This window comes from Puntigrus tetrazona, chromosome 4 (genome assembly GCF_018831695.1).
Source record: "Puntigrus tetrazona isolate hp1 chromosome 4, ASM1883169v1, whole genome shotgun sequence".
Lineage (NCBI taxonomy): Eukaryota > Metazoa > Chordata > Actinopteri > Cypriniformes > Cyprinidae > Puntigrus > Puntigrus tetrazona.
Window position 1 is genome coordinate 8760767 of NC_056702.1, and position 13412 is coordinate 8774178.

A 13412-nucleotide genomic window follows, 5' to 3' on the forward strand; every position below is an offset into this window, starting at 1 on the left:
GGTAGGTATGTGCCGCAGTCTTAATTTAAACATCAGGAAACGCTAGGGAGGGTTTAAAACCTATCCACCCACTCACAAACACATAGACGCCTCTCACAAGCTTAAAGAGAGACTCCCTCTGATACTCCATCAGGGATTAGAGCAGCAGATCCAGACCCTCGGATTAACACTCTGCCAATCCAGAGCGAGAACGCCATGTGAGATAGAGAAAGAGAAGAAAAAGAAAGTTGGGAAAGAGTGCAACCTCTACGAGCCAATTGTATTATGGTTGAATATGTCTAGAGCTGTTTATAAACTGCACAGAAGCCACATCAGTGCAGATATATCACATGTTTACACAGATGCACAGAAGCGGCATAAAGGTATTTGCACGGATTCACAATATAGGAAGCAGTGGATCACATGCAGATGTTGACGGTTGATTAGCGCGTACAGTGAATAGAAAACAAGGCCCCGTGTCAAAAGCTGCACTAGTTTGTGGTTCTTCATTTTGTTTATGTGATGCTGCATACTACATTTCTGCTTTCGAATCATTTTGCTCTAGTTTACAAGACGTCACGGTCAAGTCTTTAATGATTACTCTATAAAATTAACAGACCTTTAGCCCAAACTGACAGATGTTGTAAATTGTGGAAAATTAAGCAGCACGACTATTTTCAACTCTGATCATAAGAAACCGGCATATTAGAATGATCTCTGAAGGATTATGTAACACTGAAGACAGGAGTAATGCTTGCTGAGAATTTAGCTATACCAGCGCAAGAATAAATACAAATTTTAAAACGCATTAAAATAGAAAAGATATTAAATGGCAAAAGTATTGTGCAATATTACATTTTTCACTGTATTTTTGATCAAACAAATGCTGCCTTGAGCATAAAGAGAGTCCTTTTAGCAACATTATTAAAGAATGTATCCTCATTCCTTTGTAGATTTATGAACACATTTTTCCTTATGTTTTCAATGAACGCCCAATGAAGATTTTTATTATTATTATTATTTTTATCAATAAAACCTAATATATAACATCACTGCCTGTGGGCGCGGGGCCTGGTTCACTGACAGTGGGAGAAGGACAACAGATCTAGAATAGGCCACTGAGAACAACACTAAAGAGGGCTGACAACACAAGTTGTTCAAAAGATGAACAATGAAAACTTTCAAATGGAAGCAAGAAGCTTCAAAAGTCATGAAAAGAAACCCCCTTGACACCCTTGAGTGAGTCCACACTAGATTTCACAAAAACGGCAGATCTATGTATGAAGCAACCATAGAAGCATCATACAGACAGGGTCTGGTGATTGAAGTAAAAAAAAAACCCACCTCTTTCTCCCTCTGTCCTAGCCGTGGCCTTGACCTGTTCCCCTCTGTGTTCACTGTCTATGTGCTCGACAGCTTCACAACTCTCTTCTTTCCCAGATGAATAGGACCCAGGATCCCAGGCTGTGTGTGTGTGTAGACTTTCTGAAACAGGGTTACACAGGTCATTCTTCAAGCAATTAAGTGCTTTTTTTGTCTCATTCATTTTAAAGAAATGCCAATTACGGAAGCATGCGCTATATGTGAGTCACATATACTGATTCTTTACAAACTGCTGCTATTGTCAGACTGAAAAACTTCAAATCAAAATATTGTGGCATCAAGAAGGCAATTACTCAATCCAACCTATTAAAGAAAGGAGTCATTTTCCTCTACTAGAGTTATTGGTGATTTCTGTGAAGAATGAAAAAGAGAAATAAGGCAAAGCAATGAGGGTGGAAAAAGTTTAAGATGAAGACTTGAATATGGAAAGCAAGAGGGAGAACGAGTGGTGGAAAAGCAAATTGAAGAGGGGAGAGAAAAAAAAAAGAGGTGGAATGGAGGGAGAGGAGGAGGAAGGCAACACAAAGTCCCATGGCTGCCTCGGGGCATTGTGCAAAATTGATGGAGGGGATGAGAGACCTCACACACACGCACACAGCACCTGGGACTCCAACCTCAGACCTCTATCTATGCTTCTCCCTCTCTAACCTTCACAGACAACAATGCACCATGAAGAAATCAAGAACTGAAATTTTCTTGACAAACTAAGTTAGTTTTATTTCTTTACCCGTTTTGTTTTTGCATGCATCAAACATGCATTTGCCATGTGGCAAAAAGACATTTGACACCAGCAGTCGTTAACACGGGACACATTCTGTTCTGAAAATATTAGTCACCATTCGCTGTTGTATGAGGAAATAATGATGCAATGAAAGTGAACAAAACATTTCTCTTGTTTTCCATGGATGAACGAAAGTCGTTTAAATCAACACAAAAAATTATAAATGACAGAACTGCAATTTTTGGGTCAATTATCCCTTTAAAAGTAACTGGTGAAGTTGGTTGAGCAGGAAAATATTGTTGGTTAAGGTAGTCAAAAAGCCTGGAGGGAAAACAAGCATCCAAAACACAGCATATGCTGGTGGTCTTTTCAGCTGGGAAATACATACCTCGGTCACTTTTTCTTTATTTCTGTTTTTTTTTGTCTGATTTATGTAAGACTCGAAACCATAGGCTTGATCATGCTCTCTGCTGAGAGTGAGACAGTTTTTCCATAATTCTGTCTGTGGAACAAAACCAATTGAGAAAGTAAAAATAAATAATTAAATATAGATATATGTAGATATAGTATAATTATATAAGTGGACATAAGTAAATAACCCATATAAAAGCAAATATATTAGTGGTTTTGTGTCCCATGGTGTAACAGCAAAAAACTAAACAAAAAAACTTAATATTGAAAATAGACCTCTCTCATGCTATTTCTATGTCACACCATAGGACACAGTCCAATTTTTATTTGTCAACTACCTATATAAATATGCACACACACAAAGCATTGGTGTAAAAACAAAAATGGGTCATTCTGAAGAGCTCACTGAATTGAGAGTGCGATACTGTGATAGGTGACAGGATGCCAAATTTGCACCTTTGAAATGAGCCACTTCGTGAAATTTCAACTCTGCTTGATATCCCATGGTTAACTGGTATTATTGGAAACATTTAGGAACAGCAGCAACTCAGCAATGAAATGGAAGAGCATGTAAAGTCACAGAGCAGGGTCACGCAGCGCTGGGCACATGATGCATTACTAGTTACTAACACTCTGCTGACTTCATAGCTGAAGATTGGATATAATATAAATCTATACTGGCATTAATATCAGCACAAAAACTATATGATATGAGCTTTGTGGAATGGGTTTTCATGGCGGAACAGCTGAAAGGATGAGAGGTGGATGGAGTGGTGTAAAGCACGCCGCCACTGGACTCTGGAGCAGTGGAAATGTGCTCTGTAAAGTGCAGAATCATGCTTCTCTGTTTGGCAGTCTGTTGGGCAAGGCTAGGTTTGGCGAATGGAGGAAGAATGTTCTCTGCCTGACTGTATTTACCAACTGTAAAGTTCGGCGAAGGTGGGATAATGGTACGGAACCATTTTTTAGGGTTTTGACCAGGCCCCTTACATCCAGTGATGGGAAAGCTTAATTCAGCATACTTCCATCTTTGTGGCAACCCTTTGGGAAAGGCCCCTTTCTATTCCAGCATGACTGTGCACCAAGGTCCATGAAGACATGGTTGGATGAGTTTTGGAAGATCTCGACAGCCTTGACCTCAACTCCGTCGGTGACTTTTGGGATGAACGAGGATCGCAAACCAGACCATCTCGTGCAACAGCTAGACCTCGCAAATGCTGCAAAATTCCCACTGAAACAATCCAAAACATTCCCAGAAGAATGAAAGCTCTTATAAATGCAACTCCATATTACTGTCCATGTATCCAAAAAAAAGAAAAAGTAATTAAATGGTCAGATGTCCAAGTATAAACATTAATTTTGTCACCAAACCCCATTTTTATGCACTCTGCAAGCATTAAATCTAAACCCTGGTAGCTGTAAGTCAGATTGTTATTAAATGAACTCCACTGAAAATCTAGAGAGAAACCTACTGAACGCCTAGGCAATAAACTGCCGCAACGTGAAACTGAGCTTCTTATTCTGTCATTTCCCTCCAAAAACAAACGTCTGAATGGTTCACCACAACAGACAATGTGCATTTGTTCAACTGCGGCTACACTCTTTCAAATCCAATCTTAGAGTGTGAATATTCAGTGTCACAGTGCAGCTTTAGTGCTTAGCATTAGCAATTAGCACTAGTGAGCAGTACGGTCATTAGCTCTCCTGCACAGTGAGAGAATAGGATCTTGCTTCTGCGCTGGCATGTCCTGGCGTGCGATAATGCCCGCTGGTTTAAATGCCCCATGGCTCCTTGACTGACATAGCGATGGTTTGCTGGATGGCTGAGCTGGCACAGAGACGGCCAATCTGAGTCACACAAAAAGAGAGAGACGGACACGCGCGCCCGCCGCTTACACACCCACCTGCAGCAAAAGTGGCCGCGCCAAAGCCCTGAAGAGACTTACTCACCATCGAGACTCCTCTCTCATTCGTTCAGCCAGATTCCAGGCAGAGGCCCCCCCTTCCTCTCCTCTGCTCCTGAACCGTATCGGGACCCCCGTGCTCAGACAAGGCCCCTGTTGATGGAGGTGATTGAGAAGATGGTGAAACTGCTAGATTCTCAGGAAGGGCCAGGGATGCAGAGCCGCAACCAAGTCATCTGTTAGCAATCGAGCAACGAGGCCTGATATTAAAGAGTCACGCGGGTCACAGACTGAGGTCTCTACGCCCCATAAGGAGCCCTACTGTTTCAAGACACTGCTTTCCAGCTGCAAATATGCGTCGGGAAGGTATTGGAAAATCACTATAGAGTACGTTTAAGAGAAAAAAAACTTTTGTAATGACGTAAATGTAATTATGGTACCAGTGGGTGGCTTGAGTGGTTTAGAAAACCCAAGGAACAAGTTGCGATGGTGAATTTTCATGTTTGTAAACACTTCCAAGTAGCCAAGCAGCACTGACGGATGCTTTCAGACCAATTTCTGATCTGCAATCCAAAAAACATTCAAGGTAATTTTTGTGTACGAACGGAGGAAAATAGTGAAAAGGGTGGGGAAAAAAAAATCCTTAAATGTGACGGGGGACGTTAAGTTGCTGTCCCTGACAAGAGTTTATGGAAAATGAGTGAGTTTTCCTACATTACAGCAAGGCCGTGTTAAGCCTTTGAGTGTGAAAAAATGGGCTAAAACTTCAGCAAAGGCAGATAATATGAGAGAAGAGCGGATAAACGCAGATCTAATGTCACAACAACGCGGCACAAAAACACGTCAAGGGCCCAAAGCCGCTCTTCATCAAACCCTGTTATTTAAACATTTAACGCAACAGTGGAGGGGAGAGGCAGGAGATGATGATGATTTGCGATTTAATGATTCCATCACTGTATTAGGGGATTAAGATGTCCGTGGAAATAGATTAGTTCTACATCCATTTTCACTCTGACTGGCAGAGACCCAAAAAGCTCAGAGATGGAAATATGAAGAATGAGGCGTGCTGTGACAGATGGAGCACAAGTGACCTGAAGAGCACCAGTAAGAGCACTACCGCCACCTGCTGGTGGTGACAGAAACATATCCCCTAAAGTGACTGGCCTAATAACGTAATTCTGTCACTATTTATTCACCCTCATGAGCTTGAAAAACACTTTATTTTTCTGCGGAACACAGAAAAAAACGAATATAGAGAGATGTTTTTAAAACCAGACTTAAATCATTCTTTTGAGTTAGCATATAGTAAACAGAATAATCAAATATGGAATGGAATAAATTATTTAATGTGGGTTCAACTCGTAATAATACATCAAATTTCATTTTGTTCCTCACACAAAGCTATGTTGTCAGAAGTCTTGAAAAATTCCACAGTGTTTTTCAACATGGAAGCAACCTATTTCCCGTAATGAGCAAAATTTCCAATTCATTAGCTACTATTCAGCGGGTTAATAACTGGAAAAATAAAAGAGAGTAAACGGTAAAATTCTGCGCACAAACCAGTTTGTTTATGGCTCATCTAAGAGCGTTATGGTTTGCTTTTTGTACGGTCTGGAAACCCGCGTGAAGATTCTTTCTTCAATGTAAAGCAAATTAGATACTTGTGGAGAAAGTCATCTGGATTAGGAACAACATAGGGGTAAGTAAATGTCCGAGCATCATCTGATCGCACATTCAAAGCATGGACATGCTCGAATAATCAAAACGAGGCCTGTTGAGGTAGTGAGGGAACTATTATTAAATGATCAAATCTTCAGTGCTGTGACTCGCTCTTCTCGAAGCCATCAACTTTAGCAATCTCAAGTCATTACGCTTTGGCTTATGCAAGGTTTAATTACAAGAGCATGACCCTCCTTCTGCTGTTCCCGATAACATCAGCGATGTGGCGGGAACAGTCACATGCTAAAACACGCTGGGGCTCAGGAGTCAATTAGTCGAGAGAACAAAGGAGACTTAGAAGGATGAGGAAAAGACAAATAGAAGACGAAATCGTGCAAAAGAAAATAAACAGCAACTTGGTCAAACGAAGGGAGGGGACAGATGCAAAAGGAAACAACACAAAAGTGGCTGCAAGTTCATTAATTAGAATTTCAAATCGGACAAACTTGAGATGACAGCAGCGCGCTTGTCAAATCAGATCATGGCCTAGCAGAGCGGAGAACCTCCCGGTGCTCGGAGCCAAAAGCAGGAACAGCTCATCGCAAACAGCTTCCTGGGGACTGTGTGTGTACATGCGCGCATGAGCGTGAGTGTGTGCGCGATTACTGCAGCGTGTAAGCCGTCTTCATCGCCTCTGATTACTGCGGCCCGCCTTTTTCCCGCCTGTCCGCCCAGAGATGTCACTCTCCCCCTAAATGAGAAGTGACAATTAAAACATTCTCTTAAGGCGCTCCAAATCAAGACGTGCTGGCAAGGCTGGCCGAGTGCCGTTCACCACAGGGCCGGAGCTAGTGAGGTGAGAGGCCACAGAAACTGTCTGATCTGTCCCCTGGGCACGGAATAAGGGGTTAAAATGATGATGGCTGTCCTCGGGCCCAGCACCAGCGGGTAAGACAGAGTAACACACGCTCTTAGGGAACTGGAGGGTCAGTGAAGGAAGATAGAGCGCTGAAAATGTGTCTTTAAGGGAAAGGAGGGAGAATATTAAGGACTGGATTGACTGTGTGCTACATTAGATGCTGTGGGGTAAAAAAAAAAAAAAAGAGTGAGAAAGATGATTTCAAAGGTTTAGCTGAGTCAAGACAATTTCACAAAGCACATCTTCAGTCAGTCAGAAGGGTTGGGGATCAAGAACCAAGAATCAAGTACCTTTAAAAAGAAATACTAGAAATAAATAACTTTCATTTCATTAATTGCTCTTGACTGTGCCTGTGGATGAAACACTTTACTATTCGGCAACCCTGAATAACAACTGAATATAATGAGTAGATGTAGTCTTTTCCCTAAACTAATGGCATTTTAGTCAATCAAACAGATTTAAACCGGTGTAGTTACTAGACTGGTCGTTCTTATCACTGCTATTGTTAACTAAAACTGCTGTAAAGCAATTAAAAACAGTTGTGTTAATTGAAATGCAGCTGAATATACATAGATAATATGATATAAAATACGAAAAATTAGACATGTTGCCTTGGCAACTAACTAGACTTACATAACTTTAAGTACTAAACTTACTTTAAACAAAACTGAAATTTCACAAAAAAGCTTAAAAAATGAAATATTTAGAAAAGCATGTAACATTTTAAAGCTGAAAATATAAAAATAAAATCCTGATATTAATGAATACTACAACATATAAACCAAAATAACACTGGTGCACATGACAATGTTTAAATTTAAAAATATATCACTAAACCGATAAGTTTTATAAAAATGTTTAAATCAATGAAATGTTACCTTTTTTTAAACTGTTAGTATTGTTAAAGTTTAACCTTCTCTCTCTTTCTCTAAAACGATTTTAAAAAGTCATAAAGATGTCTGTGCAAACATTTTGCAAAGATCTAGTACTATCAAAATTAAATATCAATTGAAATTCATTTATTTTCTCCAAATATATTATAAGTAGGGAGCACTTTGCATGTCTGCCTCTGCTTTAGCATTGTATTTGCTCATGTATTAGAGAAATGTGGTATGGTACGGCTACTGAACCGTCTGCTTTCAATATTGTCACATATAAGTCAAAGCATCTGAATGAAGTAAAGTAAATATAAATTTCCTGGCAAAAACACAACACTGCTTACAGAAAAAGACGACTTGAGAAAGGGATATGGATTTGACTCTGTGTGTGGGACACATTAGAGAAATAGAGGTTGTTTGGGCAGGATACCAGGTCAGTCAGCAGACATCTGCAGCACTGAGGGAGATGAAGCCAAACTAGCCTGGCCTCAGTGAGGGCACAAAGATCCAGACCCACACCCTACAGAGACCAAAGTTTCGGAGCACAGCCAATGAAGGATCCATTTCAGATTTATCCAAACTCTTTAAAGTAGAACAGAGGTCATCGACTGGACAGGATGAGAACAAAGGGGCATCAAGTCTAGGCCTATCGTTGCTGCAACCTTTACAGAGAAAGTACAGTTATTTTAAAGACCTTGGCACAGACAAGTACATAAACATTCAATATCTGTATTACAGAGACTCTTGAAAGTATTTGGACATTGTAAAAAATGTCTGTATGCCATTGAATGAAATATCAAAATGAGGCATGTGCAAGCCAACGAATGCCAAAACTTCTTTCTGAAATAACTTGAGCTACATTTCTTGGTGTCAAAGCAGACGGGAAAAAAAAAGACAAATTATTGTTCTAATAATGCCCTTTATAGCCGGTGTCACAATTAGACACTTTGTGAATTTATCATACACGTGACCGCATCTCAAAATGTAACTTTATATCTATGTATCTTACAATTGCCTGTCACATAACACTTATAACTGATCAGTATGTTGCAATCCTCCTCTGTTTCTTTCAATGTAACTTGATTTCTTATTTTAAACTTAAGCAGAACTGCATAAACTATAAACGTTCAACTAACGTTTCCAACCAGATACTTAAATATCATATCTATCGTTTTGTCATTTAAAAGCTCAGGAACCGCGTTTGTGCTTAATTTCTTTAATTTTATTATATTACGCGCTGACATACATTTTTTTTTTTTTTTTTTTTTTTTTTTTTTTAATTGTCCAAATACATTTCAAGGCCACTGCAGAGAGAGACAGCAAGCATTCTGACGTCCGACGCCCGAAAGGAGTGAACGCGACAACGGGACAGAAGTTTCTGGACGCTTTCCACGTTACATTGTTTAAGCCGAGATTTACAGGAACGTTTAGACGGCGAGTGCCCGCTGGCTTGGCGCTGTCAAGCGTTTGCAGCTTTAATCTGATCTATTATGCTGATGAGTTTGACTCGTTTCCAGAGCCTTCAGTGGCTTCACACTCACACAGCGAGCTGGCAGCTGACTCCATCACCTGCGCTGGTGAGCACACCGACACTTTGTCACTCGGTCACACCTGATCCGAGTCCAAAAGCGGGTTGTTCACACCAATTCTAGTTCACGTTCTCTCCTCGAGCGTGCCAAAGAACTCCTTTGTCTGTGGAAATTTAAGTATGAGGAGGTGCGCTTCTCTTCCTTCCTGGGATCCTACGCGCGTGTATGTGTGTGCGCGTGTATTTGGAAGAGAGGCATGAATGAATTAATGATGTCTAAAGTAAGTAGGGCATGTTATAATGATGAATGTGCGTAAAGCGTGTTCATAGGACAGCGGAGCAGGAAGTAAGTGTGAGCGAGTGGAGCTCAGCTTCAGCCCTGCAGCTTCTAAACTCTAAGAGACGCTCTCCAACAAACCCTCTCATATATCATCACAATACACAGTCCCAGCACTCCTCTCCGTCATTTTTATGTGCTCTCGCTCCCCCTACAGCATACACGCACGCTTCCTACAAGATGCTTCAGAACGTTATAGGCTGGAAACTAAAGCATAACAAAACTTAAAAGGACAGTTCCATCACAAATGGCATCATATATTCACACAACACGTCGGTACAAGCCTGTATGATATCCTTTTTTCCCCCGGAAACACGAAAGGTTTAGAAGATCGTCCGAAAATGCCTAAAGGAATTTTAGAGGAATGTTTTTAGTGAATAATCAAATCTTCAAGAATATTTATGGCTACTGTATGGTGTCAGAGAAATAACACATGTTGTATAGTTTACTTATGGTACTTTTTGTCAGATATGGAGCTCCAAGACACCTGTCTTCATACACCATTATTATATGGAAAACAGTATCTGGGTCTTTCTGCCTATTCAATCCATCTGACTTGGAACATGACAATTTCTACTTTTGACAAGAAGCCATTTCTATAAACTGGGGTTTCATTCTAAACGCTAAATATAATGCATATAATGTATAATAAGCTGTTCAACATTCTGGAGTCGCTAAAAGGAAACCTCATATATAAAATCATATATTATAACACTTGATATATAAACTACCATTTTTTTTTTTGTTCTTTATAACTTCCTATTTATCAAAGAATCTTGAAAAAAAAAAACACAAAACATTCCTTAACACATTATTGATGATATAATGATATGAATAATAATAATAATAATAATAATAATAATAATAATAATAATAATAATCTTTCTTAAGCACCAAATCTATATATTAGAAGGATTTCTGAAGGATCACTGAACACTGTTATAATGGTTGCTCATAATGCAGCTTCATCAGGGATAAATTACATTTTAACTTTATATTTTTAAAATATACTCAAATAGAAAGTGGTTGTTTCAAACTGTAATATTTCACAGTGTTATGGTTTTTAATGTATATCTGGTCAAATAAATACAGCTTTGGTGGGAATAAGAGACTCCTTTCAAAAACGGAAAACAATAATCTTGACAAATAAATCGATTTTCACTCATTTAAACCAAAGATGGAAAAAAAAAAAAGGAAAAAAGGTGAGAGATGGAATGCCAGCGAGCTGAGGATGGAGTATCTCAGAGGTCGCCAGAAACCTTGCAGTCTGCTCTTTATGACTGCAAAAGGACAAAACATCCAAAGGCAAAATCTGCAAACTCAACTACAGGAAATAAGAAAAACCCCAAAAACAAAACATCCCCCGTCCACGACAGCCATGAAGACAAATCCAATTACTTGTGTCTCATGTTGCAAATTTGTTCTAATGGATGGAATAGGAAAATAAATAAGTGCCTGCAAAAGGAAACAAAGGGATGCGATTTCTAATTAACATGAAAGAGAGACGAAGAGACGTGTTAGTAAACCCATCTTTCATCCTTCTCCTCTCCTCATAGCCGGCACATTTGTTTGTGCCCGAATGTTGTCTTTTAGAGAGAAGCGTGTTTCCGTTTCGCCGGCAAATTAAATGTCAACAGATTTAACATCGGCTCCAATCTCGTTTTTTTTCTGGAGCGTTTTGTCGATTTTATTGTTCATTAAGCGTTTTTTTTTTTTCTTCTTCTTTGCATTGCTTGCGCTCAAGCGGCTTTATTTGTCACATCTTGGCTTTGAAGATCACAAAAGCCCGGGACAATAATTAGGTTTAGTGTAATTACGAACCGAGCATAATGAAAGAGTTGAAGGGAAACGTCTGGCCCTATCTGCTCACTGCCTCTCTCCAGGATAACCATTAATCCCACATTAGCCCTACGCTGTCACTCTAAACAACGGCTTTGAGAAAGATGGTACGATCAGATGACCCCGACCGGGTCACACACAAATCCTGAATGTGATATCATAGATGTGGGCAGAGGTCACGTGGTTTCAGCTAAACAATAGCAATAATGAGAAAGCAAAAAGTCGTTTATCCAGGCTAAATGTCAGCAGTAATGCAAATAAAAGCTTCTGTAGTGATTATCTGACTCCACCGAAGGACTATAAAGCTGAAGGCTGACCTCATACAAACCTAAAACCAGTGATATCTGGTTTGCTGTTGCTCAACTCAAGCTAAGTTAAAGAAAGCGCACGGTGAGAAGTGTTTTTTTTTTCTTCTCGTTTTGACAAGAAAACACCTTTTTCAATTAGCTTTATAAATACCCCAGTAACTTACCTGATTTGGGGCTTTTATTCGCTCCATGCTGTGTGTCAATGAGCATGTGACAGCTCCTGTTCTGCACCTCCATATCTGCAAGCTCCTTTAGCGGTCCGTAGAGCCAGTTCCCCTGCTAGAGTGCAGATCATTCTACAGAGCAAAAAATAACGCCTGTTAGTTGATTGCTAGGTAATATTACAAAGTCTTAAATACACAGACAGACAGACAGACAGACATATAGATAGATAGATAGATAGATAGATAGATAGATAGATAGATAGATAGATAGATAGATAGATAGATAGAGAGACAGAGAGATAGATAGACAGAGAGATAGATAGATAGATAGATAGATAGATAGATAGATAGATAGATAGATAGATAGACAGAGAGACAGAGAGATGATAGAGAGACAGAGAGATAGATAGATAGATAGATAGATAGATAGATAGATAGAGAGACAGAGAGACAGATAGATAGATAGATAGATAGACAGAGAGACAGAGAGACAGATAGATAGATAGAGAGACAGAGAGACAGATAGAGAGATAGAGAGACAGAGAGACAGATAGATAGATAGATAGATAGAGAGAGAGACAGATAGATAGATAGATAGATAGATAGATAGATAGATAGATAGATAGATAGATAGATAGATAGATATGACACAACATCATATTTACAAACAATATCAACGATCCAAACAAATGTAATGATGTTATTGTCTGTCTATGTAACACGTGGCTGCATTTGTCATGACAATGTCACGCTCCTGTTTCAGTGTCTGGATAGACATGTGGTGTGTAAAAGCACACAGATGAAACTCCAGATGGCGAGGACAGACCTGTGCAGCGTAACGCAGGGAAGAACAGCCTGGGTGTGTGGACAGGTTCCCAAAAGGCTGGATGTGCGGCTCCTGCCAGCTTTCCTCAAGACGAGCGAGGACTGTCCCACACATACGAAGCGCAAATTACCTTTGATCTGCAGATGATTTTTGGGCAGTGAGTGGTTCGGGGACACTGATGCGGTGCTGCAGAACTTGAGACCACCTTGAGTTGCCTCTGGAAAAAAAAAAAATGTTTTAGTTTAAATGGTATTAAATAGACGCTCTCATAAAACTCTGTAAACTTCATTACGACTAAAACGTGTCATGCTTTCTGTAAATAACCTTTCCCTTAACCAATTATAACAGTATAGTGTGATGAGATAGGAGGAGGAATTAAACTAGTATGAGTAAAGTAGCTAAATTTGGACACTGTACTAGTTAGTAACGCTACATTTCCAAATGATTTCGGTTTGCAGTTGGAATGAGGGTAGCTAGGTGACTTACCTCGGAATAAATTAGTCTTAGTTTGCCTAATCACGAATCCAAACAGTTTAGCGTGGAAACGCTATGTGGT

At 39.7% G+C, this 13412-nt stretch overlaps 1 long non-coding RNA gene across 1 annotated transcript; it reads right to left on the bottom strand.

Annotated features, from left to right (window-relative positions):
* Nucleotides 1-1332: 1332 nt before the first annotated feature.
* On the bottom strand, nt 1333-13405 carry LOC122343385. The gene is made up of 4 exons (XR_006250765.1): nt 13343-13405; nt 12857-13073; nt 12031-12162; nt 1333-1464 (listed from the first exon to the last, which is right to left on the bottom strand). It is a non-coding gene; the product is annotated as an uncharacterized LOC122343385 (long non-coding RNA).
* Between the last annotated feature and the right edge of the window lie 7 nt (nt 13406-13412).